Genomic DNA, 26,851 nt, shown 5'->3' with positions numbered 1-26,851 from the left:
GAATATACGAGTTGAAAAACTGTCTCAGAAGAGTCAGCCAGTTACTCTTGTTTGCATCTGCTGATGTTGACCCACACCTGCCCTCCGCTGGTCCTCAGCAGCTGATACTAGCTCCTGGGAGCCGGACCGTGAGCTCTGCCAGGTTGCAGATGCCCGTCTCTTTGGGCCTCCCCCGCCCCGACCCTCCAAATAAGCTGTTCCTGGGGAAGGAGAGCACCACATACAGTAGTAACAGGGCTGGTAATTAGCAGCAGCCCCGGGGCCTTGCAGCACTTCTAAAAAGACAAGGTGATTCAGTCAGATCTGTCACTACCCCTGAGAGTTTCCCAGATGGAGAGACAGGTGGGGCTCTCCAGTGCTAATGACAAAGAGGCCTTTAACCTGCAGTTGTTAGAGGACATGCAGGGGATGGGGGGGGGCATGTGGGACAAAAGCAAAACAGGTGGCCATGGAGTCTGCCTGTCTGTTGTTGATGGAAGAACCTATTTTTATATGTGACCTTGACAAATCGTGCTGCCCTAAGGGGTAGGCAGAGAATCCATTGAACTGTGATGGTGCAGTCATGTCCGAATAAACATGCAAGATGTGAAAACACGACACAGAGCCCCAGCCTTGCTCTGTATCTTCCATCCTTAATCCAGAGGCTCAGGAATTAGATGAACATTCTTTTTTTTTTTTTTTGCATATTTATTGGTAAATAAAAGGTTGAATGTTTAATAATGTATTTATCATACTGAATCAAAATGCCTTAAAGTACTGTAATAATTGTTTTCTCTAGTGGAGTGGATGAATACAGTCGGAGCAGTGAAGAAATTTCTACATCTCCCCTGGGAATTCGGGAGAGCCTCAGAAAGGAGGGAACTCTTGAACTGATTGTGGAAGTCTGAGTAGGAGCGTGTTGGGCTTACAGAGGTACACGGAGGTAGTGGAGATACCAGGGCTTTGACACAGGTATTTCAGGTGGAGAATAGCCTGGTTTCCACCATTTGGAAAGAAAATCAGGAAGAAAATCTTACTTTCTCTTTCTGAAAAGAAATGTGTGAAACCTCAGTCGTGTGGCTGGATTGGTGCTGGCATTCAGCCCTAGCTCCGCAGACACAGGGGACTGGTCTGGGAGTATGCAAACGGTACACCAGGACCAAGCAAAATCCTCCTTGGGGTTTTTTTAAGCTGCAGCTGGGGGAGAGATTTTGGTCAGCTCATCACTAGTGACAAACTAAGAGTAAGGTGTGGGATTTGTTGATGGCTTTGACCCCGCCATTTGGAAATACTCCTGGCCACAAGAGAAGGAAACCCAGCTCAAATGAATTTAGATCAAAGTGGCATTGATTGTGAAATTTACATAAGCATAGTTCCTCTATGGCTCTTATTTCTGTGTTTACCTTTGCAAAAGCAGACTAGGTTCTTCCAAATGGTGGAAAGCAGGCTCAGTAATGACTTCCCTATCTCACTTCTCATTGGGGTCGGGGGAAGGGTAGGAGACAGGAAAAAAACCCCAAAATTTCATAAATAAGACAACCTTATAGAATGTTAGAATAGTGTTTCTCAAACACTGATGTTCCTGTAAATCAGCTGGGAATTTCCTATCATGCAGATATCCTATCTCTGTAGGTCTGGAATGGTCCTTAAGATTTGCATTTCTAACAAACTTCCATGTGATATTGCTTCTGCTGGTTCAGAGACCACACTTTGAGTAGCAGCGTGTTCAAAGATAATGTTTAAGAATTGAGGAAACATGAAAAGCTGGTGCAGTATATGGTGGCGTGGAAATGGGGGTAGAAGGGGGTTGTAACTTTCATTAGGGTGATTAGGATAGTCCATGGAGGTGATGTTTGAACAGACTTGAAAGAGATAATTGTTTTGACATGATTAAAATATGTGTGTGTGTGTGTGTATAAATTTTTCTGCTTTAAGAACACCTATTAGTTAACTATTGCAGCATAACGAACGACCCCAAACTTCTCGTCTTAGAGCAACAAGCATTGATGAGTCCATGGTCTTGGCAGCTGGCCTTAGCTGGGTGCTCTTGCTCACAGTCTCTCCCAAGGCTGCAGTCAGGGTGTTGGCCAGAGCAGCTGCCTTCATCTCAGGTATTGCCTGCGATCTGTTTCCATGCTCACTCTCACGGCCATTGGCAGGCCTCAGTTGCTCTCCGGCCAGTGGCCAGGGGCCTCCTTCAGTTCCCTGCCATGTGGGTCTTCCCATAAAACAGATCACCACCAATAAGACAGCTTCCATCAGAGCCAGCAGAGAGGAGGGCAAGGGATGGCCATCAAGAAGGAAGCCAGAGCCTTTCTGTAACCTAATTTATTATGTGACGTCTCATCACTTTTGCCATATTCTAATGATTAGAAATGAGCCGCCAAGTCCAACTCATACTCAGAGGGGAGGGGATGACCCAAGGCACAAACACCATGAGGCAAGGATGGCTGGGGGCCGTTTTAGAGGCTGCCTACCGCAGCATGCCTCTGCGTTGCCTCCAAAACCTGGGTGTCTTATGTGCTCAACCAGGTGGTGGTTTTTGCCAACTCGTTTAGCCAAGAGGATCATGGGAATTTCTTGGCTCCCAAAGGAATCCAGGATTGGCCCCAATGGCTCTGACTGAGCTAGAGTTGGCTCTGGCCAATCTTCCTCTTTGGAGGTGGGTTCCATCCTAGTCTGCTTCTTTTTGGAGACGTTCGGGCCGAGGCTGGGAGGCCACCTGAGAGCTGCTGGGCAGCTGAGCTCTGACTGACCCTCTGGCCATTTCAGTGCTGCCTGAGGAGACTGCCAAGGAGACAGATGCTGCTGCTGGAGAAACACCTTCTGGAGCCTGGCATTTGTCTGGTAATTGCTCTCCAAGAGAAAATAAACTCTTCACGTGGGGGGACTGTGGATGGTGCCCGATTGTCAAGTAGAGAGATGATTTAGCACAAGTGCTGCAAATAAAATGCGGAAGATTTTATTAGAAAATAGAAGACATTTGTATAGATCTAAAGTTAGGCTTTTTACAAATCTACTGACTCAGGAAGGCTTCTGATTTTCCAGGCACAGACTAATAATACACTGTGAATTGAATTATGTGCGAAATACTTCACCTGTCCCCTCACTCCTGTTCCTTTTGCAGACCTATTTCTTCTGCAGCAGAGAGTGCCACTGTTTCCTTCTGGCTTAGAGATTCATAATGTAGTAGAAACAGCACTGGCTTAGGACTGGGCTGTAGGCTCAGGAGATGGACTCAACCATGTACCACTAGGGGATACAGGTTTCGTCTGCAGTTTGCTCATCATTAAATTGGGTAGTAAACACTTCTCTCATGGAGTTCTTTTAAGGATCGAGTTAAACAAAATAACACCAGGAAAGGTTCCTTGCCGCCCAGTAAATAATAGATGGTGGGTTCCTTACCACGTAGTAAATAACTTAATAGATGGTGGCTTTATTGATTCTATACTTACAGTAACAGCCCTGGGAGAGAGCTTTAAATATTAAGTCCTTCAACAGGAATGGGGAAACTAAGGCCGAAGGCTAAAGGCATTTCCTACAGAGCGTAGAACAGTTATATTTCACCCGCCCATCCATCCAGTCACTCACCTACGCATGTCACCATCCAGCCATGCACCCATCCACTGATCCAGCCAATATTTATAGACATATGCTTTCTGACAATGCTGTTCTCCTTGCAGCGGCTATAAAGACGAAGAAGTCAGGCAGACTGCCTGCCCTCAAGGGATTAGATAGGCAAGACAGTATGGGTAGACTTTAGATGAAATTAACAACTACAACATAAACAGAGGTTGAAATGATAATGATTGGTTGGAGGGACAGGCAGAGGCTCCTGCAGGTTAAGTGACCTGAGAAAGTCCACTTTAAAGAGTGGCATCTGAGGGGAGAACTGTCAGATAAGAAGGAATCAAGGAAGGACCAATAACTGAGAAGATGGTGACGCAGAAAGAACAGAAGGATGGCCAGGACGCTGGGCATGTCCCAGATCAGATGGGATGTGTATAGTCCTGCCCGGGAAAACACTTGCTTAAACAGATTATGGAATTACTGGTCATAAAGGTAAATCTGGTTTCCTTTAACAAAGAAAATCCAGCCCCCCTGCTGTGGCTTCCTTTCAGCCCACAGAGCCTCAGACCTTGTTTTTCTTCTTTTCTTTTCTTTTCTTTCTTTTCTTTCTTTTCTTTTCTTTTCTTTTCTTTTCTTTTCTTTTCTTTTCTTTTCTTTTTCTTTTCCTTTTCTTTTCCTTTTTCTCTTCTTTCTTAAGTGCTTTGGTATTTTTATATTTTTGAAAAATTAATAGCCAATAAAGGCAGTTTGGGTAGTTTCTCTTTGGAGGGAAAATGTTTCCTTTCAAACTTACTGTCGTTAATCAATATGTGCCTCTCTTGAGTAATGGCCACATCCTCACAGCTACGGGGAGATTTTGAGGAGTTGATAAATGAGTAAATCACACAGGGAACAAACTCATGCCTCTCTCCTTCCAAAAGGCCCCCAGTCCTGCTTTCTTTGAAGAATGGCTAAGTTCCATTTTCTCAGTAATAACAATAATGTAATATTAAGAGCCATTGAGCGTCTGCTGGGTACCAGGCATGGTGCTGGATGAATTACAGATTAAACCACCGATGCTCCCAATGCTTTGAGGGTAAGGTACCATCAATTCCATTTGTAAATTAAGGAAACCGTGGCTGATTTAGCCATTACAGCAGCAGCACAGTGCCTCGGGTCCCACCGTATTTTGAGGAGCTCACAATAAATGTTTTCATTTCTTTTAAAATCAGAAGAAGGAAATGAACCTTGAGGGTGAAGATTATAATTGTCTTGAGACCAACACAGTCGGAGAATGGAATTTTTAACATTTCTTTTAAGGAGGAAGGGGCCTTGGAGGAAGAAGTCCTTGGGACCTCTGAAGTCATAATGTAGGGACCACATGAGGGCTCCAGAGAGTTGCCACTTGCTCAAAGCCACACGGGGAGGAAGACGCAGACAGACAGTCCCAACTCTGTCCCCGAGGCCTCGTTCTCAGTTCCCTTTACCCCGCTGTCTCTCATGTTGAGCCTAAGCCTTCTTTCCACAGAAATACTAAGTGCCTGAAAGCTGGGGCTCCGCCTCTTTAATTGTAGCACCTTTTGTGCTCCAGGAGAATGAGACAGAAAGGCACAGAACCTTTTTGCAGAGGGCTTCATCTCAGCCTTCCTGGACAGAGGCACCGGCCCATCTAGGGTCCTGATGAGAGCAAGTAGCATCACGAGTCGGACTCTGCTGGCCCTGCTTTGTCCAGACAGACAATTCAGTCCCATAGAAGCGTCCCCTGTTCAGTTAGACAGAGCATGGAAACGGCCTTCCAGAGCCCTGGGATGACGGGTGAGTGGAGAAGCAGGTGGAAAACAACAGTGTTGTGGTTTTGCACGCAGCCCTGCTGCCCACCAGCCACTGTTGTACAAGTTAGAACCTTTGACAAGTTTGGCCTTCATTTCCCTGAGCAAGAGTCCAGTGTAAACAGGGGCCAGTTTGCATTCAAGGCACACTTTCTTCTACGCTGCTGTGTAAAACAGTTTTAATAAAGCCTTTGGGTGATTCTGGATATCACAACAACTACATTTGACCCTGGATGGCTTCACTCGTGCCCTGGTGATGTTCCCCACGGCATTTAGCTTCCGAGGCCATGCTGTCTTTGGCTGAATTTATCATCAAGAAGAGTTTTCTAAATTATTACAGAAGGCGATTGCTTAGATAAAAGTAGATGTCCCCTGTTTGAGCCTCAGTTTCCCCATTGGTCAAACGAGAGGCGTAGATGATTTCAAAACTCTCTTCTAGCTCTGAATTCTGTTTTTTTGAGCAACTCCTAAGTGACAGACCCCAAATTAAGGGTTGGGGATTTGTTTGGGGGCTCAACTGAGATTATGGATAAAGTAAATCATATTCACCCTGTAAATCATATTCACTTTTAATGGAGAGTAACAATTACTGAGTTCCTCTCAGTTACTCATGGAACCACTGTGGACCCGGAATTTTGCATACTTTTTGTTGCCTGTAATAATAAAATTGCAAGATAAATTTTGCTGTTCATATTTCAGAGATGAGGAATTTAGGCTTGGAGAGGTTAAGAAAGAGTAAAGTTCAGAGCCGGGACTTAAGCCTGGGACTGACTTCACCTCCTGGCTGCTGTTTATCTTTATCACCTGTTGCCATGGTTTCACAGTCAGTTGGAGAAGTCGAGAGGAAAGACGTGTATGTGTGGACAACACGCTAACACAGTCATGTTGGGTAAAACTGGCTCTAGCTTGAGGTGTCCACCGAAGGCCTTTGCCTGGATATAGCGTCTGTTGGGAATCAAAGGTGTGCGGCATTCAATAGAGAAGAGCAGTCAGAACGTGTTCACTTCTTCTGTGAGTTACACTGAATCTTGACTTACTGAGAGCAAAGTCCAGTACCATAAACACGTGCTGATCAGCAGAACTGATTTTTCTTTCCTCTCCTTTACATGGGCTGAAGGCAGGAAGCCTTCCTTCTGTAGAGGAAGAAACCCCGTCATCCTGAGACATGCCTGTCTGTGTCTCTTTTCAAGCTTGCCTTCCTAACCCTGATGACCGGGCAGCTGCCTCAGTTTCCCAACCAACGTGATCAGGCTTCTGGAACCCAGACTTACCAAGAGAAGCCGGACAGGTTTCATCTTCCTGCAGTGGGTTGGGGGCATCCCCACGTGGGTCTGCCCACCTCTCACGACGGGAGAGAACACTTTGTTCCACCGTCTCACGTAACACACCATGTCATTAGGACAGCCGCAGCCATCACGAGGCTGTGTGGCACTTCCCCGCTGCATGTCACTTCCAGCCATCATTTTTCTGACGCCATCACACAAGCAACTCAGTGCTGTGGCCTTTGACGTTGTAAAGACCTGTGTCTGGATCCTAGTTCTGACACGACCTGTCTTTTCTTTAGCTAGAACTAAGCTTTCTGTGTCTAAGTTTTTTTTTTTTATCAGTGACATAGAGATGAAAACATTAGACAGACCCACGTGGTGGTTCTGCACCAGGAGGAAGAGAGATGGCAGACAGAGTCTAGTGTCTTGACTTCATCTCACTACTGTGATGGGAGAAGGATCCGCGGGATGGATGAGATGAGGTTACAGTTACTCTTATTGCACAGAGGTTTTCCTTTCCTAGGGCTGCGTGGCTAGTGGATTGTGGAGCGAGCCCTGAAAAACCCAGCCTTGTTGCTAGACCATTAGTTCCTTAAGGGCCTGGCCCTGTCCTCGCCTCCAGGCCTCACACTGCTAATTCTCTCCCCTCTGGCCCACACTAGCCTCCTCACAGCTCTTTCAAAATGCTCGGTTTACTATCCTTATTAATGCCGAGGGATTTGGGGCTTGCCATCCCCTCTTTGCCCATGTCCGCGTGGTATCGCCTTTACCTTCTTAGAAGTTTTGCTCAGTGTCGTCTCAGGGAGGCCTTCCCTGACCTCTCACCAGAGCGCAGCCCCCTTTCTAGCAGTCCTCACTCCCTGCCCGCCCTTACTTTTCTTCCTGGCACTTCCCACCGTCTGACATATTGCATACAGGCACGTCTTGTTTAATTGTGTTTCACTGGATTGCGCGTCTCAGATGCTGCGTTTTTACAAACGGAAGGTCTGTGGAAACCCTGCGTCGGGCAAGAGTGATACATGTGGATACATTTGCTCACTTGGTGTTTCTGTGTTTTGGTCATTCTCTCAGTATTTCAAACCTTCCACCAGCAAAAAGATTATGACTCACTGAAGGCTCAGATGATAGTTAGCATTTTTTAGCCATAAAGTATTTTTAAATTAAGGTGTGTGTATTGTTTTTTAGCCCTAGTGCTACTGCACACTGAACAGACTGCATTCTAGTGGGAACACAACTTTTACAGGCACTGGGAAGCCAAAAAATTGGTGAGACTCGCTGTGTTGTGATACTCACTGTACTGAGGTGGTCTGGAAGAGGACCTGCAGCGTCTCCCAGGTCTGCCTGTCCTGGACTTACTCATTTGTTACTGTCTCTCTTTCTCCACTAAGACATACGTTGCAGCATCACAACTGAACAACGCATGTCAAACAGCCTCCAGTCAGTAAATTCAGCTGTGTTGATTGCGTGAGTAAAGAAATACGTTTTGGGGGGGGGCTGTGTTTGAATGCCCTTTGCCCTGATGATGTTCGGGGCAGAACATTTAACTGCTCCTCCCACGTGATCACACCTTGCCAGACTCCTTTGGTAATCACCGAAACTCCCAAGGGTGAGCCCAGCTGTGCACTTTGCCTTTTGTTCTTTGTGGGGTGGCTCTGGGCTCGCAGAAGGGCCAGGACAGCTATCTCTCCGTAAGCTGTGCTTTGCAGTGTGATCACATGGGTAATGTAATATTTAATTTAATTTTTTAAAAAATCTCTATGTAGAGCTCTTTACTAGAAATGAGTTTGCTCAGGTTGTTGGGTTTTGTTTCCTTCTAGCATGCTGAGGTATGCTGGGTGCGAGGGAGTTTCTCTCCTGTGCCTGGGGTTCTAGGGAAAGGCTTTCTGGAACGTCACTCTGTAAGGCTGAGTTTTGTACATTGTGTTCTGAGCAGAGGGCCCCTTGTATAATGTGGGCAGAAGTCCCAGTCTCCTTTAATTCTTTTAAAGGTGTTTTCTATGTGTTCTGAAATGATTCAAAAATCCCTTGTTCATGGAGCAGGGATTTTATAAAAGTGAATGATGTTGTAAATTGTCTGATCATATGAAATCACGTGGAAGTGCTTTCTGCGGCTGATGTGCATGGTGTGCACGTTGGATCATAGTGTTGTGGGGAATGGACTAGGATTCAGGGGACCTGGCTAGTTGTTCTATGTAACATGCTAATTGGGTGACTGTGGGGAAGCCACTCAGCCTCTCTGAGACACAACTCTTCACTTGAAAAATGAGGACTTTAGGCCGTTGGTCTCTGAGCTCCAAGACCCTTTCTAGCTTTAAGACTCCGGACTGGAAGCTTAAAGACTTCAGTCCTCATGTGGATACAGCCACTTACTAATCCTGGAGCTCTGGGTAAATGACCTTCTTCCTCAGAGCTCCATTTCTCAGTCTTTAAAAATGATGGTCAAGGTTCCTAGTTTGTGTTTTTGTAAGGGCATTAATTTCATTTGGACACACAGATGTGAACAGACTTTTTAGCTGTAGAATCCTGGTGTTATTAGAAGCAACTCCTTATTTTATTGTGATTTCATGGCAAGGTGCCAAAAAAAATGGCTGGATACAAGTTACGAGATGAAAAGTCATTGCCCACCATATGGACAGTTTTTTAAATTGTGCTTTTATAAGATATATGGGTTTTATGTTTCACTCTTGACTTTTATTTTAAAATACCCATCTTAAGTTCTTGACTTGAGCTTGGGGAAGGCATTCATAGCTTTCATGACATTTTTCAAAAGGAGTATGTAATAGTCCCATTTTTAAACTGATTTTTTGTGCATGTTTCCTGGAATTCCTGAGGGAATCGATCTTTTCATGCTGCTTCTGATCATACATCCCTTCCTCCGTGGGCAGATATCAGCTGGTAATACCTAGAGAATCACAAATGTTGAAGGAATGTCTTTCCGCAGGACTAGCTGACTGCTTTCTGGAAATTTCCAGTTAAAGGACACCTAATCAAGACTGGCTCACTTTTTAGAGACAAGCCTAATTAAAAATCTGTAGTAATTCAGTTACTGATTTGGCTATTGGAAGTCATTTAATATTTTTCTGTTTGTTTGATGGTTGGTTGATTTATTTATAAATGTACTTGTTTATTCATTCATTCAACACATACTTAGAGAGTATCTACCAGGTTTTACTTAGGTGAGAAATACAAGGACAATAGAGCACTGTTTCTGGGAAGCCATTAAGTATTAGAATTGTTATCTTGAATGTTTTTAATCCCTAAAGGATACTCCTAATTTAGACTGTGAATTATAATGACTAAAGGCTGGAGTTCCCTCCAGGGAGGGAGAAGGTATCATTTTATTGGGGTTAGTGGCTGCACAGGGCTTGGCCCAGGTTGTTGTACAAAGGTACAGATTTATCAGACAAGGGAGGAGGTGTGGTCTAGAGGCAGCAAATAAGGGAGGTGTGGCCTTACCAGCTGGGGCTGAGAGAGGACGGCTGTGACCAGCTGACATACTAGCCATAGACCCTGCCCTCCTACTGTCACCCCACCCTGGCCCCCGCCCCATCCCCATGGTATTAATTTCAACTCTAGATAATCGATAAGAAAGCATAATATACACCCCAGTGTTCATAGCAGCAGTATTTACAGTAGCCAAGAAGTAGAAACAACCTAAATGTCCATCAGTAGATGACTGGATAAGGAAGATGTTATATATTTACACAATGGAATATTAGTCAGCCATAGAAAAGAATGGAATAATGCCATTTGTAGCAACACAGATGGACCTGGAGATTATCATACTAAGAGAAGTCAGTCAGACAGGGAAAGACAAATATCCTATTATATCATTTATATGTGGAATCTAAAAAATATGATATAAATTCTATTTACAAAACAAGAACAGGCTCATGGACATAGAAAACAAACTGGTTACCAAAGGGCAGAGGGTGGGGAGGAATAAATTAGGGGTTGGGGATTAACAGACAGACATTACTGTATATAAAATAGACAAACAACAGGGACCTACTATATAGCACCGAGAACTATATTCAATTTCTTGTAATAACATAATGGAAAAGAATCTGGAAAGAAAATATATATATGTATGTATATGTATAACTGAATCACTTTGCTGTACACCTGAAACTAACATTGTAAATCAACTGCACTTGAATAAAAAAATTTTAAAAAGAAAAAAGAAAGCATAATATAGACCTAGGGGTCAAGGTACAAAAAAGATCTTGGAATCCAGAGGACATGGATTCCAGTCCTGTTTGCAACACATCCCAGCTGGGAAACCTCTGGCCCATTTCTTTTTCTTGTCCAAACCTGGGAAAATAGGCAGAACTGACCGTCCTGAGTTGTCATGGAGATGAAATGAGCATGAGGTCAGGAGAGTAGTCGGCCAGCCGTGGCAGTCTTCAGAAAGGAAGTGTCAATGAGAGCAGAGACGAAGGCAAGACCGGAGGGCACCCTCCTAAGAGAAGTTGGAGCCCTTTTCCTTGCCCTGTTGCTGTGTTCTGACAAGGCTTGCTGTCTTGCCATCAAATGAAAACGGGAGCCCAGTGTGGGATGGAGGAAGGGAGCGGTTTGGACTTCAGCCCTCAGCCTCCACATGGCACTCAAACCAGCTCACCTGTGCTCCTGTGCAGAGAAGGCAAATGGAGTGAATGATGAAATGTCAGACAGGCACTTGAGGGCTTTGAGAAACTCTCGCCAGGTAGCATTATGCACATGTAATGTCCGCAGTACAGAGCTGCATGGCGGTATTGTTAATCGTTTGGTTTTTAAAAAATATATAACTAATAAAGACTTTAACCAGAGTCCATTTAAAAACTGTTGTTGGAAATACTTGAGGAAATGAGCATAATATTTCTTTCAAAATTTTGTATAAGAGAAGTTTACCCAGAATCCTTGTACTTGGCAGGCAGAAATTCATCCAAACTGTTTTCCAAATTTACCAAGTGCTTGCCTGAATAGACAGGGAGCCTGGGGGTATTTCTTGTGGGAGTGATGAGTTGTGAATCCCAATATAAGATGTGTGTTTAAAAAAAAAAAAAAAAGAGGGTCTGTTTGAAGAGGGAAGAGAAGTTTCTGACTATTTGGCAAAACAGGTTATTTTTAAACTGAAGAAAAATAGGTTTGTGGAGGTTTCAAAGATTTCTGTGACTTTTTTTTTTTTTTAAATTCAGCTCTGTGTAGGACTCTCTCGTATCTCATTATCACAGGGCAAAGGAATTGAAGACTGTCTGTGCCTGCAGATGGTCTTCATGCTCATCAGGGGACAAGGTACAGGCAGATAAAAAATGGCAGTGTAAGGGGCGGAGGGTGTAGCTCAGTGGTAGAGTGCATGCTTAGCATGCACAAGGTCCTGGGTTCAATCCCCAGTACCTCCATTAAGTAAATAAACAAACAAACCTAACCTCCCCCGCCCCGCCCCCGCATGCCAAAAAAAAAATGACGATGTATGCAAAGCAAGATGGATTTATAGGAACGTTGTGTTTGTAGTCAGATGCTTTGGGGTCCTAAATCTGGATCCACCTGGGGGTTGATATTTCATCAATTTGGTGCCTCAGTTTTCACAGCCGCAAAACGGAGACAATAATACTTAAACCTTCCCAGGTTGTAGAGATGAGATGTGGTGTGTAGGACGTTTAGCACAGAACGCGGCACGTGGTGGTGTGATCACGAATGTACTTGCGTTTTCCTTTCTTTGCTTCCTCCTTCTGTTTATGCTCTGTCACAAGGAGACACGTAGTCTTGAAGTCCTTAGGAATATTGAAGACGCGGGGCCAGGACAGAAGGTTTCCACGGAGGGGGAGTTTCACTTGGACCTTGAGCTTGGCCGTCTTCTGCTTCCCTTCCAAGATGCACTCTGCTTTTCTCCATCCCCCTTTCCCGCCTCCGGAAGGAAGGCCAGCCTGTGTAGACTGCTTCTGTGGGCTTCCTGGCCTCTTGGCCTCTTCTTGGAATTGGCCGATGCTGAGTTCTAGCAGGAGGCTGAAGGAGGGGCAGGAAGGGGAGGGAAGTTTCTGTGTTTTGACTGGCTTCCAGGCTTCTTCCTGGCTGGGTTGCCTTGGCTAGACTGAAGGCCACTGTTCCTTTTGAGGTAACTTTCTCTACTGGGTTCCCTCGCAGTGCTGGTCGCAGCTGCCCTTCCCTCCCCCATTTAGGCCTGGGAGAGGCAGCAGTTCTGCTCTTCTGTCCTGGGGCCCTGGCCTGGCTTTCAGGGTTTCCCTTCAACACAGCCCACCGTTCTGGAAGTAATCCCTGTATTAACTCTTCTGGAATAATCCTATTTTGAGTTTGTTGTCTGTTTCCTGTTTCCTGATGGAACCTCAAAGGGTGGGCTGAGTTTGAACAGGGGATGAAGTGTGGCATTGGATAACCTAGGTATGCTCTGGGGGGTCTCTGACCAACCCAGTATGGTGGTAGGAGTTATTTCGGACTGAGCTGTGAGTCTGGGGAGGTGGGCTACACTGGAGGTTGCAGGTCAGATTGACATATCAGATTTTGTATCATAGCGGAAATCATTCTTGGTAATGGTTTCCTGATTCATTTTGACAGGTGTATATTGGAAAGCTAATAGGTATATGGTATAGGGAATAAATATCCAAAATTTCTCCCTCTTCCTTCTGAAGAATTATTTGCAGACGAAATAGAGGGAAGGAAAGGCAAACACTATGCAGTGAATCTCTCCTGTAGTACCAGGCAATTTGCATATATCATCTTATTTATTCTTTTCAGCAGCCATTAGGGGCAAGGTACCAACTTCCCAGTAGAAAATGAGGCTCAGAGACTTCAAGGAACTTGCCAAAGGTCACATAACTGGGACTCACATAAGTGGAGCCATGATTTGAAAACGCAAGGCTAGTCTGGGAGACAGATGCCCATGTTTTTTTCGTCTTTACCAGCTGCAAGATACGAACAGTGATGTAGTTGAGCGTTCAGATGAGAGGGACAGAGAAGTACAGCCGGGTGTGTGAGCCTCAGGCTTGTTGGCACAGCCCCTCTCCGCCTGGGAAGGAAAGATGTGACACTGTTAGGCTGCTCCAGGCAGGAACTTCTGCAGGAAGAGTTTCTCCAGAATCTCGGAAATAGCTGTGCAGCCTGGCATCGTAGAGACTGGGGTACGATTTCCTAACAGGAGGGATCCTGGATGTCTCTCAGGACCAGGTCCTCGTCTTGCTGTTCTCGTTGTGCAGGACTTTGTTCATGCCCTGCCGCGGGGTACCCTCGGTTTCTACTTCTACTGAAAATGATCTCTCTCCTGTAACTGTGTATCTGTTTCTCTGTCTGGTGGCCTTTTCTCTGCCTGGTGGCCTTTGCTCGTCTTCAGTCTTTACTTCTGACTCGTAACTTCCGCTCAGTCAGCCCCTTGCTGCCTCTGCGCTTCTCCATGTGCATCTTTTCCCTTCAGGCCCCACGACTCCTGGACCAGATCTGTATTAACGAGTTCAAACTCTTGAGAGAGAACATGCATATCTTTCCGTATATCCGGTCTGGATCTAACCCTTCCTTCCAGGCCAGGTTGTAGCTGCCGGTCAGCCAGTGAACAGTCCTTGGGTAAGGAACTGACTCTTGGTGCAATCAGCTGGACCTTGGGAGTGGACGTCTCTGCGGGGCCATTTTCTGTCTATGATAGTTCACCTTCTGGCCCTGAAAGATTCACATCAGCCCTAACACAAAATACACACAGGGTCTCCCTCTGATCTGGATGATTCAGAAGTCCAGATTCTCCTTATCTAAATTACCTAAATCATATTCTGATGATTAGAGCATGGGCATCTTGGGGTGGGCGGCACATTTTTTCCTGCCAACCACCAACGCTTACCACCATGTGATAAGCATTTGATATACATTATGTCATTTAATAAACTCACCGTATCTGGTGTCTCTTCTCAGAGCCATTGTATTTTGCAGTGAGCGCATTCAGGCTCAGGGCAGTTCAGTAACAGGCCCAGCCATAGGGGACTAGAGGGTGGGCTGTGCTTTCCTAACCATTAGGAGGCAGGCAGGAGGGTCACCATCTTGGAAACAGGACCAGGGAACTGCCTTGGGCAAAACAGGCAGGCCTTGTAGGCTCAAGAACAAAGGTCCGGGGGTCCTAAGTCCTAGAAGAAGAAGAAGAAAAATAACAGGCTTAAAAGATTAACGTTGTTTCTGTTACACTAGGGAGTGTCCCTAGCTGCCACAAGACAAGAAGCCCAACTGCACATTTTAACCTTCTCTGTTTCGGTGCGTCCTTGCAGACAGTTCTCACGCACCCCTCTCCCCTCACAGAAGCCCGCCCTACTCCTCATGGCCACCGTGGGGCCACCTGCTGCTCATGATCAGCGAAGTTTGACCATTTCTGGAAATTATCTGTGATCACAAGAGAAACCCCTCCCTTTGGTTAACTCACCCCTTCTACTTGGGGAGCTGGCATTTTTTTCCCTCACTTTTTCCCTTGTGCACAAGCTATCTCTTCTAAGAAAAAGCTTTGCTTGCCTGAACGTCCCGTGGAAGCAATATACATGTCTATGGTATTGCTGTCCATGAATCTGGAAAGGGTGCAGTAACAGTTACGCCTGTGTTTCCTAAATATGTTGCTGCGTATTCAAATCACCTGAGATTTTTAAGCATCCCAATGCCCAGGTCCCACTTCAGATCAGTTACATCAGAATCCCAGGGTGGGAGACAAGCGCAGATAGACAAACGGACTTATTTACAAAAACAGAAACAGACTCACAGACACACAAAACAAACTTGTGGTTACCAGAGGGGGAAAGGGGTGGGAAGGGATAAATTGGGAGTTCGAGACTTGCAGATACTGACTACTACATATACAACTGATAAACAGGTTTCTTCTGTATAGCACAGGGAACTATATTCAATATCTTGTAGTAACCTATAATGAAAAAGAATATGAAAATGAATGTGTGTGTATATAGTGTGTGTGTGTGTAATTGAATCACTATGCTGTATGCCGGAAACTAATGAGAACATTATAAACTGACTATACTTCAATAAAAAAAATTTTTTTTAAATAGTCTTTCCAGCTCCTCAGGTGATTCCTGTGTGTGGCACAGCGTGGGAGTCTGCCTTACTCATCACTAGAGGCGGGTGTGCCCCGGGAAGGGTGCGCGTGGTCAGGAAAGCCTTCCCTGCAGAGGGGAGCTTGAACTGAGACTGGGAGGCGCTTGTCTGCTTTAGCAGGGAGCGGGGCGTTTTGTGGAGAGGAGACGGCTTTCCTTGCTGGTGATGTGCTCAGTATTTGCCAAGTGTGATTGAATTTGTAGGTTTCCGTGAGGCGGTTAGGAATAAATGCATTCGCAAATCAGGAAACAACGGAAAACAAGAGCTCTTTTGTCGGAGCACCCGTCCCCATTTACGGCTCCAGCAAAACACAGCCCCCGGTTATCACTGTTGTGGATAATCTTTGTGAGGGAGATAATTGTGCAAATTGGGTTGCTTCCCGTCAAGTGCGGGTGCTTTTGTGGAGAAAATCTGAGCCATCCGTGTATCCCATTTTACAGTAATTGAGATGGGACTAGCGGATCATTAGCGCAGCAAAGGGAGATGACGGGCCCTCTTTTCAAAAGGAAGGTGGAAAAAATTCGATGTTTGAGAAGAGAGAATAGAAAGAAAGTAGGATGTCAGTGAAGGGAGAGAGCATGCATGCCCATCTCCCCGCTCTCTGGGCGGGGACAGGGGGCATCTCTTGGCAGAGGCCTCCCTCGAGTGGGGCCAATAGGAAGGGCTGTTGCAGGTGCCCCCGTGATCCGGACAGGCACTGGGATGTGCACCACCTTGGGATGAGCCCACGCCCAGGGCCACCCTGGGGACCGGGCAGCTTGGGGACATCTGTTGCTTACTGGGTCTGCTCGCCGCTTACAGGTGTTGGCCTCTGTGGGTCTCTTTCCCATTGTCAACTTTGAAGATAATGAAATGCAGCTTGTGGAAAGGAGAGTAAATAACAGCGGTATATATTTTACGTAAATCAGCAGGTGAAGCTGCCAAATACAGTGTTTGTCGATTTAAAATCCCCTTCACTGGGAGGACTTCATTAAATACTTGTCTGGTCTTCTTGCGAGACCCCAGGGAATAGCAGTAAGTTCCATGTTACTCAGACACATCACAGAGGGAACAGGATGGTAGAGGGCGTTCACTTGCGAAGAGCAAACAGACCTGTGAGCTCTGCCTCCTCCGGTGGCGGGTGGGGTTAAAATGAGGACCAGCATCAGCTAAAAGGCCAGGTGATGAGGGAGGCTCCTTTTTCGCAGTAGTGCTGGGGAACAGGTATGAAGGTCACCTGAGGCCGGTCCCCACCCTTGGGAGGGTGTCGCAGCCATCAGGCCATGATTCATCTCTCTCCGTACCTTCAGCATGAGCCCGGGGTCTGCTGTGTGCAGAGTCAGTGCTTGGAAATGTATGTTGAACTGATCTGGTTTACAGAACCTGGAAGTTAATGGCTATGTGCTGAAGGAGTTGGGGATATTTGATTTTTTTTTTAATACTATTTTTTCCCTGAAAATTTATTTATTTAGGACGTCTTTGGAAAGAAAAATTGAAGAGCTTAAGTTTTTAAACTCAGTATCTCCTTCGATGCAGCAGTCTCCCAGTTGGCCTCCTTGTCCCCAGTTTTGCTGGTCTCCAGTCCCAGGGTAATTCCTGAGCAAGCATCATCTGGAAAGGACCCAAACTGTGCCAGCCGCTCCCCTGTTAAATCCCTGTGGTGGCCTCCATCACCTGCTATAGTTACCACCCATCAATGAATAATTTTTGAAGTCCGCACCTGGCAGCAGCGTATGAATTTTTCAGATACAAATTTATATACCTGTGCTATTGTAAACCTGCATGTTAAAGTAAGAAACCTTTTTTTAGATAAAAATAATTAAAAGTGGATAATTCAGAGGTTGATATCTTCACTCCGGTGGGTTTTCTTGAGTACTGCCTGGGCTGCCTGCTCCTTCATTTGAAAAAGATCCCCATTTTAAAGATGAAGAAACTGAGGCTCAGAATGATTGAGTAGCTTATGTGTCTGAAGTTACGTAGGCAGTCGGTGGGAGAGGCAGACAGGATTCCAGCCTAGCCTGTTCAGACAGCTCACTGCTTTGGGTTCTGCCCTCTACTGATACATTTTTGTAAAATCAGAGGTGAAGGTTTTAGAAGGGTGGGTAGAAGTAGGGCCCCAGGTATTGAAAACACTAATGGAATCATTTTAACCTTATACACTTGTTTTTCCTGATACTCTAGTAGATTGTGTAATGAATTTTCACGGTGCAATGAATACTCAGTGGAATTCTGTGATCCATTAGTTAAATGAAATGTTCCTGAGTATGCCATGGTGCTGTCACATAAATTCCTTTAATATGGCTGAAATCTGGTTCTGACTTTTGTTAGCTTTGAGTTTGATTAAAGAAACACGTTTGGTTCCTCCTTTTGTCGCCTTGCTGAGGGCTCACTGATAGCTGAGTAATAACAGTGCCTACCTTCTGGAACAGAGGATTTTATTTTCTCCAAAGTACTTCCACATAATTTGCATTTATTCCCATTCGTTTAATCCCATAAGTTATATCCAACATTATCCCATTTTACAGTTGAGTAAACTGATAAACCACTTAGTTTTTTAATTCTAGATTTGCCCTAGAAAAGCCAGTCCCACCAGATAGCTGTGTAGCAAGATCCCAATTATTTTTTTTTTTCAATTTAGTTAAAAAAAAAAAAGCATGCTTTGTTCAGAGAGAATTTAAAATAACTTGATTCACATTGTTTTGAGCCTTTGTGGAAAACACTAGAAATTGACACAGCATTGTAAATTGACTATACTTCAATTAAAAAAAATCTTTGAAAAATAGTATTATTGCTATCATGCCTTAGTATTATGTTCTCAGGATAAGTTAGGGGACATTGAAAATTCCCTGTGGATTATTTATGTAGACATTGCTGATGTTAACATTCATGGTATCATACAGCATTGATTTTATGAAAGCCTACAGGCCCTTTTCATTCTTTATTTCTGGTTCAAGGTTATTTGAGCATGGACTTTCTAAAACCTGTAACTGGTCATATTTCCTTCTTTGCTTTGGCCTCTAGGAATCTCATAAATTTCCAGCCTGTCTTCTGCAAATGTACAGATCTTTTTGGTGGTTTATCTTTGCTTCTGCCTTAGCCTTCGTTTCCAATCCTTCATTCCTCTTTACTCCAGTTTTCCTCATTTAATAATTTTAGACTGTTATAAAGACTTTTTATAAAACTTTCTGTCAGCTGCCCTGAATTCTTCTTATTTTTTATTTTTTTCATGTCAGGTAAACAGAACCAACAAGCAGCACAATGGACGTGAAGTCTCAGGCCAAGAGATGTCTCCTACATCTGTGATTTTTCTTTCCTTTCTTGACACACCCATTTGTGGCGAAACAGCCTTGATTGGGTCTGTAGTGAGGTTGTTAATCTGGACTTTGTGGTCTTCAGAGCTTTAAAGCCAGGGATATGTTCTATCAATGTAGGATTTTTCTTGAAGGGTTTGGTCAAGGCAAATGATGGCTCTTCGTTTATGAGGACGGTGGTATTTTGTCAGTAGAGAGAGGTGTAGTACCTTTGAATGTCATTTTGCTTAAGATTATATAGTGCTTCTGACACCCTCAGCAGAATTAAATAAGTGTTGCCGTTGGGCTCCCGCAAAACCTTGCTCTAGGTTCCTATTTTCTGGTCCCTGGAAAGAGCAAATGTACAGAATGAGCGAATTTTAGGCATTTTCCAACTGGGCTAGATGAGATCGGTTACCCTTGGCATAATTTTAAAAAAAGAGAGAAAAAAAAAGAGAGTTGACAGATTAAAGTCGTAGTCCCAGAGATGGAGAGGGAGATGGTCCAGCAAAGCCCAACTTTGGCTACATGATTAAAGGAGCTCATAGTGATCCATGGGGCAGGTAGATGGAAAGTCTCAATGGCCGTTCTTGGCGTGGAGGCAGAGTCTGGCGGGGAATCCAGGGCTCAGGAAGAAGAGACCTGCTTGAAACAACCTTGGTCCAGGCGCTTGTGCCAAGTCCAGCACTCTGGATCGATACAGGATGAAGTTGGAATCTATAGTAAGAATCGACAGCTATCAACTAGTTTGAAACTCAGCTAGCCTTGGGAATTGGAAAGCATGCCATCCAGGGAGCTGGAATGGGTCTGAACTCTTTAAAAAAGAGCGAGGCCAGAATTGTTTTGGTTGCGTACCTCTGTGTCTTAGGGTCTGAGCTAGGCTTTAAAAATTATTTTTTAAAATATGGAAATAATTTCAAAATTATAGGAAAAGGTGTAATAAGAACATATTAAAAATATCCTATACCCATTACTTACGTTGACCTGTTGCTAATATTTTATCCCGTTTGCTTTATCATTTGTGTATTTGCTCTATGTCTATGCATATATGCATACATGTATACGATTTGTTTCTCCTGAATCATTTCGATGGTGCACATATCTTAGCCCTTTATTCCTAAGTATTTGGTGTGTATTCCCAAAGAACAGGTAATGTTCTTTTACGTAGCCGTAGGAAATTTATCACATTAAATAAATTTAACGCTGATATAATATTCTTACTGAATTTGCCATTCATATTCAAATTTGTCAATTGGCCCACTGACTTTTTTTCCCCCCTGACTGGCCTCTTTTGTAGCATTTCTTTTTCTCCAATAAAGGAGGATCCTATACACACATTGCATTTAGTTGTTGTACCTGTTTGGTTTCTTTTAATCTAAAATATTTCCACAGCCTATCTTTGTCTTTTGCTGCGACATTTCTGAAGAATAGACTTTTCTGTACATCATAAGTTCATGTTTGGATTAGATTCCTAGCCAGGATACTGCGTGGTAGTGATCAGTTCTTCTCAGAGTGTCACCTGATACCCATCTGTTCATCTCTGTTAATATTAATTAAGAAATTAATTGTTCAATTTCTCCATTATAGCATCACAAATTTTCCTCTTGCAACAGTAAGTGAGGAGACACTTTAAGACCTACAAATGTTTTGCTTCCCATCGAAACATTTCTCCAGATTTAGCATGTATTCATTCTGGCCTGACTAAGCCTTACTCTGCTGGCTGCAAAATGTGATTTTATTCTCCTGTACCCCCTCTGTGTTTTCCAGACAGTACCTGTTCTGCCCTAAGCCTTCCCCTCTTTCCCTCTTTGTTTATCTGTCTGTTTTCAGTATGGATTCCTCTTTTTTCAGTGGTTTATTATTTAGTACCATCCTTAAATTATATTGGTGTTTCAGTTGTTCCAGATTGGGCCAGTGGGAGCTCCTCCGCGATGGCGTCTGTATCCTTGTGACACGCCCGCATCATTGGTGTTTGTTTTGAGCACTTCCTTACTTTCTGAAGCGAGATATTTCAGGCTCATCTTGTACCTACCCTGCTTCAGCTCCGAAATCACCCATTTCTCTATGAAACCCTGGTTCCTTTTACTGGAGAATGGTAGTAGAAACAAAAATCTAGGTATTAAGGTATCACGTTGTCACTGGGGTATCTTTGGTCCTGGTCCTATCAGAACCAGGAAATTCTATGCATGTCAACATGGGTATATGTACACCCACATACAGATGCATGTATATTTTATTAACCATGAATTTACCCTGAGATGTCCGATTTCCACTCTGTGTCTCCACAGCGCTCTTTCCTTCCTTTCCCCTTTCCGTATTTTAATGTCTCTTCTTGTGTACTGAGAATCTCGGTTCCCAGGAACATCAGAATGTTTACTCCTTTGCTCAATCCTATAGTACATTAAAATTGTTAAGTAATTTGCCCGTAACGCTACCCAAAAAAGCCTACTAAAAAGAATTTGAGGTTTGTTTGCAGCTCCCCTTGCCCTGACCCTGCTCAAGACTGAGTGTAAACAATCAAATTCCGTGTTTGTAAAGTTACTTGTCCTGGTTCTTTCTCTCTCACCCCTTCAGCAACTGTTTATGATGGTCCTTTGAAATACAATTGGATTCATTAGTTTCAGTCCACTTCCCTTTTTAGCCTCTTCCCCACTTGCCATCCCCGTTAAGTTAATTTTATTTTATTTTTTTCAAATATATAGAGCATTAATATGCTTCCATATGTGGAAATTAAGCAAAAAGCTATATGCTGAGAAGTATCGCCCTCTGCCACATCCTTCTGCCTGGTCACCCATCACTCCACCACCCAGGATCTCCCCATGTAGTAAAAGCAGCTTCGCTGTCTTCTGGTCAGTTTGGCCTGTGCTTCTTTTTGTAAAGATAAGCAGAGTTAAGTCTCCTCCTTTCTTACACAAAAACTAGGGTGCTGTGGATTGAGCTCAACTTTGAGCTACCCCTCATTGATCTTCCAAATCTTACACACTTGGTAGTGGTCTTCCCATTTTACTGATGGCGAAACTTCATCTGTACGGTTGCACACCTCTGTGCCTTGGTGACAAATGGCCTCTTTTCAGTGCTTTATGGTTTGGATGAAGCTGATTGAGATGCCCCAAATCACAGAACATGCAGTGGTAGCATATGTAATTTTTAATCCATATAATTGCCACCACTTCCGGGAAATCTGCCTCTTCATCTGGTTTTTAAGGTTGGATTGTCCTTTTAGATTGGAATTTGCAGTGTCCTTAACATAACACATAAGGCTTAAATCAGGGGGTAGGACCAGGCTGGGAGGATTGTTTTTGATGTTTTGTATTTTATTTTTTAAATTCTGGTGAAATTCACATAACATAAATTTGGGCATTTTAATGTCTATAATTCAGTGGTATTTATTTATTCTATTCATGATGTTTTTCAACCATCACTTCTGTCTAGTTTCAAAACATTTTAATCTACAGGAGACCCTGTAACCATTAAGGAGACACTCGCCCTCCTCTGCTTCTCCCAGCACCTGGCAACCACTGATCTGCTTTGTCTTTGTAGATTTATCTATTTGGGATATTTTGGATATAAATGGAATCATACAATAGGTAACCTTTTTGTGTCTAACTTCTTTCACTTGCTATATTGCTTTGGAGGTTCATCCATGTTATAGTGTGTATCATATCAATACTTACTTAATTCCTTTTTACGGTTGGATAATATTCCATTGTATTGATATACCACATTTTAAAAAATTGAAGTATAGTTGATTTACAATGTTGTGTTAGTTGTTGGTATACAGCAAAGTGATTCTGTTATACATATATATGTATATTCTTTTTCATATTCTTTTTTGTTACAGGTTATTACAAGCTATTGTATATAGTTCCATGTGCTATACAGTAGGACTTTGTTGTTTATCTATTTGGTATATAGTGGTTTGTATCTGCTAATCTCAAATTCCTAATTTATCCCCCCTTTCCTCTTTGGTAACCATAAGTTTGTTTTCTATATCTGTGAGTCCATTTCTGTTTTGTAAATAAGTTCATTTTTGTCATTTTTTTAGATTCTGTATATAAGTGATGTCATATGATATTTGTCTTTCTCTGTCTGACTTACTTCACTCAATATGAGAACCTCTAGGTCCATCCATGTTGCTGCAAAATGGCATTATTTCATTCTTCTTTATGGCTGAGTAGTATTCCACTGTGTGTGTGTGTGTGTGTGTGTGTGTGTGTGTGTGTGTGTGTGTGTACCATAACTTCTTTATCCAGTCATCTGTCCGTGGACATTTAGGCTGCTTCCATGGCTTGACTATTGTAAACACTGCAGCTGTGAACATTGGGTGCATGGGATACACCACATTTGGTTTATCCGTCCCCCAGCTGATGGACACCCAGGAGGGTTTTGAGTGAAGTTGTCAGGGAGAGCAGCTACCTTGCCCTGTGCTTCTTCCTAGATACATGACCAGGAACAAGCCACTCAAGTGGCTTGTGCCTTATTTTCCTCACGTGTCAAATGAACGTAATAATAATATCTACCTGTTCAAGTGGTTGAAGGATTGGGTTTGATCCTGTATGAGAAGCTCTTAGTGTAGTACCTGGCTACTAGTGGGACCGCATAACGAGCTATTTTACGGTAGGATTGTATGAGGGGCGGGGTGGGTGGGGAGGAGAGAGGACACAAACTTGGGTTACAGTAGGTATTGTGGTGTGTGTTTGTGTGCTTGTAGCTGCTCAGACCTTTGCGCTTTGTTTAAAAGACAGGGCTATCTGTTTTCCCTGCGTTGTGGTGCCGTGTGTTTGGCGCCCCGCTCACCCACCTCCGCCCCGTCACTGAACATGGGATTTTACATTTAGAAGCCGTTTAGTAGACAGAACGTCTGTAGTGGAATGTTACATAATTCACATTTAGATTTGAAGAGCTCATTATAAAAAACCTGACACACTTCAGGAATATTAAATTACTGCAGATTGTGTGGAGCAAAGAAACATTATTGAAGCATTTGAAAATTCTCGGCAAGCCTGAATTTAACTGATAGGGTTTCACAGCTTTTACTGGGGAAAAACGATTTGAGTTGTCACATGGCTTCGGGCCCTCGAGGACTTTAATCTCCTTAATTACAAAGAAACGAATTTCCTAAATAATTCGGAGCTACTTCACAGCGTTCGCTCAACCTCTGGCTCTTGGAAGATTAAAGGGAATGCCAGGGTTCCCGGCTGTGGAACCTTCTCCCTGTCCTGTAGCTTCCTTATGTGAGTTTTTATTCGAAATGAAGCTGCTTTCTTTTCATTACTGATACGGGGCCGTGCTTCAGGAATTCACAAGTAATGCCTGTAACACTCAAACACAAGCACATTTTGTCAAACAAGTGACACTGGCAATGCCCACACAAGAGGAAGAGATGCTGTATTGTGGTTTTTACAAAGTCAAAGGGGAGGAAAGAACCCAAATCCAATCCAGTAATTTATCCTTTGATTTTTAAGAGTGCTTGAAATTGTGTTAAAACCATATATTTCAGTTCATTTTGGTATTAATGGATTAGGTACCTACTGTGTGCCAAGACCAAAGTGATGGAAATATCTTTATTTAATTTATTTGTATTCTTTTAATGGGGGTACTGGGGGATTGGACCCAGGACCTTGTGCGTGCTAAACGTGCACGTCTACCACTGAGCTGTATCTTTCCTTGGAAATGGCTTAGATTTTTCTATTTCCTGCAATTTGTCCTTAGAAAGCAGACTTAACCTGCCTTAGTTTCTCCCTCTGTGAAAGGAGCATAGTAATATAAACTTGTGGTCACATACCATCCATGAGACCTTGAGTCTGTGTTTGACCTTGTATTCCTGTGTTGAATAACACAGGAAATTGTTAGTGCCTAGTATTTATTAAGTGCTTATCAGGAAATGTGCCAGACACTCCTCCAAGCATGTTACATGTGTGATCCTACTTAATTTCCACTGCTGCTGCATGAAGTTTGATACTGTTAACCTCCTTCTATGGGTAGAAAAACTGAGGCAAAGTGAGGGCAAGTGACTTCCTCAATATCACATTGCTTGTAACTGTCTCAGACTGTGAAGTTGGCCAAGTAATTGGGTCATAACATAAGTAAGGAGAGAGTCCGTTTAATGGAGGAATCAGAAAATCTTTTTGCCTAAGATGCCTCTTTGACTGAACCTTGAGCACATCAAGGCAGACTTGAAAAGAAAAATTCCATAGAAAGGTAGTAGTACAAGGGAACACTGGGAAGATGGGAGAGTAATCACCTCCCTACTAGACTTCTGCGTCCTTGTATTATTCTGCTTGTTAATTTCAAGCATTCTTGGGCATGCTGATCCTTCTGCCCGAAACAACCACTTATTCATTTATTATACATGCATTTATTGTGTGCCCATTGGTCCTTCCTGTCATCATCCACGTGATAAGAGCATCATTCTTCAGGATCACACAGTGGAGAGCTGCTTCTCTGTGAAGCTTTATGGGCTCCTTCAAGCAAAGGTGACAGCTTGCTCCTCTGTGCCCCAGTATACCCAGTATTTGTTTTCATTCCGATCATGTCCCTTACATGACACCTCCGCTAGACTGAGCTTCTGTGACAACAGTAATCAGGCTTTGACTCTGTACTCGGCCTGTGTGACTGTGCAATCCATGTCTGTTTTCATCAGTGAGTCAGCACTGGCACCTGGCCCGTTGTTTTTAGTGGATATTTGTTGCAATGAAATGGTTAGTATTATTCATAAAATTAATTATGTCCTTATACAACCAAGCTTTGAGACTCCATCATCCCTTATAGAATGTTGTCTTTGAGGAGCACGCGGTTAGGAGGGAGGTGAGGGCTAGTGACGTGGTGCAGATAGATGGGGCAAAAGTGGCAGGAAAGGTTCTTGTTTTTTTAATTCTAATTTTTTTATTGATGTGTAGGTCAGTTTGCAATGTTAGTTTCATGCGTGCAGCAAAGTGATTCAGTTAAACATATATACATACATTATTTTCAGATTCTTTTCTCTTACAGCTCATTACAAGAAATTGTTTTCTACATGTGATTTCATGGACCCCATTCTAGGAAGATGATTTTTCGTTTTCCTTAATTGTAGCCTTGGATCCTTTAGTTTAAGCACCTTCATTCAGGGCTCAGTATCCTAAAAAAGAAATAGCTTGTTAAAAACAAACAAACAAATCAGATATCTTTGGATAAGGTATGAATTTAAGCGTCAGTTCCATTAGACCTTTTGGTTGAGCCGCCTGTAATTGGTATGATGAAGAGGTTTAGGTAATTACTCTTTTTGAGTTGAAAGTGACGCTCAGGGTCCGCCTTTTCAGACTGAACCTTTCTAGATCGGTGGGACGAGCTACGAATTGGCTGCACAGTTGGAAGAATCATCTCCAGGAGCTTTATCTTAATATTCTTTAAAAATGGATAACTTCTGAAATGTTTATTTTCAACCCAGCTCTCGGATACGGCTATCAGAGACACAGTCCCCCGGAAAGATTGTTGACTCGACACTAGGAATACGTTCATTCAATTTAAATGAAATCAAACGAGATAATGTATGTGAAGCAGAGGCTGAGGGCATAGTATATAGTAAATGTATAGTAAATACTAGCTGTAATTGAAGTGGTGTTATTATCATTATTATCTTCCCAGCGCAGTGTCTGAACTTAATGGTACCTGGTAGTGTGCAGTGCATATTTATTAAAGAAAGAAGGGATGAAATGTGTGTCTGCCAGCTTCTTTTCTTTTCTTCCTCCCATTCAATGCTTGTCTGCTCTTAGAGCTGGGGGAAAAAACTGACATCAAAATTGGCTTGCTGGAAAGTTTCTCAGCTCCGTTTGTCATCTTACCCTCGAAGCCCAATTGTGTGTCAACTCGGTGTCCCCTCTGACACCTGCCAGGGAGGGCCAGACCACAGGTCACTTCC

General features: G+C 43.5%; 1 protein-coding gene across 5 annotated transcripts in view; it reads left to right on the top strand.

The window, feature by feature from the left end:
- Positions 1-26,851, top strand: part of DAB1 (DAB adaptor protein 1) — a 385,062-nt gene that overhangs the window by 98,001 nt on the left and 260,210 nt on the right. The gene's annotated exons all lie outside the window — the stretch shown is intronic.

Source organism: Camelus ferus, chromosome 13, assembly GCF_009834535.1.
Source record: "Camelus ferus isolate YT-003-E chromosome 13, BCGSAC_Cfer_1.0, whole genome shotgun sequence".
Classification (NCBI taxonomy): Eukaryota; Metazoa; Chordata; class Mammalia; order Artiodactyla; family Camelidae; genus Camelus; species Camelus ferus.
Note: the sequence above shows the minus strand (reverse complement) of the source record. Positions and strands in the feature narration are given on the sequence as shown.